Source organism: Elephantulus edwardii, unplaced genomic scaffold (genome assembly GCF_000299155.1).
Source record: "Elephantulus edwardii isolate Elephantulus edwardi_28Jun2011 unplaced genomic scaffold, EleEdw1.0 scaffold00025, whole genome shotgun sequence".
NCBI lineage: Eukaryota > Metazoa > Chordata > Mammalia > Macroscelidea > Macroscelididae > Elephantulus > Elephantulus edwardii.
In genome coordinates this window covers 22,949,583-22,951,652 of record NW_006399775.1, presented here as the reverse complement: position 1 = coordinate 22,951,652, position 2,070 = coordinate 22,949,583, and positions in this window count along the sequence as shown.

The following is a 2,070-nucleotide window of genomic DNA, read 5'->3' as shown; positions in this document are numbered from 1 at the left end:
GAATTGCACTGGAAAAGTCTGCTGTTAGACACTTCTCCAGAGTCCTGAAGAGTAACAATGTCAGTCTGGAGACTAACTTGTGCCTGATCTAGTCCATAGTCTTCACAATTACTTGCTATGCTTCAGAAAACAGGACAATGACTAGGAATGATAGAGAATTGATGTCTTTGAGTTGTGGTGGTGGAGAAGAATATTGACTATACCATGAACTGATAGGAGAACAAACAGATTCAACCTGGAAAAAGTTAAACCAGGCTGCTCCTTGGAGGCAAGGATTCTGAATCTCTGTCTGACATACTTTGGTCATGTTTCAAGAAGGTACCAGTCCTTGAAGAGGGACATCAATACATGGGAGGACTGAAGGACAAACAGAGAGGAAGATCCTCAATGAGATGGATTGACCCAGTGCGTGGGAATATGGAGAGAGACAAGTGTGTCAGAGACAATAAGGTTGGCTCAGGATAGAGCAGGGTTCAGAGCTGGTGTTCATAGGTTGCTGTGAGTCACCATTGACATGACACCACATAACAAAAACAACAGCACGAATGACGTAGACAATGAAAAGGATGACAGAAGAGCAACTGATGCCTTTGAAATGTGGTATTGGAGAAGATTACTAAATATCCCATGGGCTTTCGAAAGAACAAACAGATATGTCTTGGAGAAGGTAAGACCAGAGTGATCCTTGGAGGCAAAGATGATAAAACTTGGTCTCATATTTTGGGCATGTTGCTAGGAAAGACTATTCACTGGAGAGGGCTATCATTCTTGGGAAGGTGGAGAGATGGTGAAAGAGAAGACCATCCACTTTTTAAATAAAAGAAAGGCCCCTAAAAACTAGGAGAACACAGATAATTATAGTAATAGTGATAAAACCAAGATTGGAAGTCAATAGAAATGGGGAAAATTAATGGAAAACATTGTTCAATAATTGAAACATATAATGTATGTAGCTTGAAACTTGGAAAACTAGAAATTTTGAGAAATGAAATGGAACATATGAACATCAATATTCTGGGCATTAGTGAGATGAGATGGATAGTTTTGGCCATTTTGAATCAGATAATTATATGGTATCCTTAAGCTGGGAATGAAAAACAGAAGAATAATGGTGTTGCATTCATAGCAAAAAAGTAAATTTCAAGATCTATCCTTTGATGTCTTTCAGCTGTGGTGTTGGAGAAGGGCACTAAATATCCCATGGACTGCCAAAAGAACAAATAGGTCTTAGAGAGACTCCCGCCAGAGTGTTTTTTAGAGGCAAAGATGATGAAGCTTTGCTTTACATTTTTTGGGCGTATTGCTAGGAGGGGATATTCTTTGGAAAGAGACAAGATGTTCAAAAAAGTTGAAGGGTCAGCAAAACACAGATACATTCCTCTAGTATTCTCTGCTTTCAGCCATGATCCATCTAACATTAGCTATATTATCTCTAGTATCATGACCTCTTCTAAACTCAGACTGCATATCTGGTGGTTCTCTGTTGACATATTGCTCCACTCTTTTTTTTGATAATTTTAAGCAGACTTTTGCTTGCATGTGGTATTAAGGATATTTTTTGATAATTTTGATGTTCTTTCAGGTCATCTTTCTTTGGAATGGGAAAAAATATAGGTCTTTTTCAGTCAGTTGGTCAGGTGGTTGTCCTCCAGTTTTCTTGGCACAAGTTGGTGAGCACATCCAGGGCAGCATGTATTTGTTACACTCTTTAAAATATCAAAGGTAGTATTATAGGTCCTTGTCTGAAAAAAAAGAGGAATTGAGGATTCACTTACTACATCTCTGTTGTCTACATGTGTCAAATTCTGTGGATCTCTAGCTTATGTGCAGAATAATTCAATAAACAACTAAATAGATAAATTCCTAAATCTGTATAATTTTAAATTTGTAAATATTGGTACTCTTACCACTTAGAAGCAAGCAAGCCTGTGTCCATCTCAAAGTTAGAGTGATTTGGATAATAGTAAACCCAGGTTTAAAATCCTTCAAATATTTTCTTTTTCCTTGTAATATTCATACTCTTCAATGTAACATCCAAATCCTTTTATAATTGGACATTTTATTTTATAT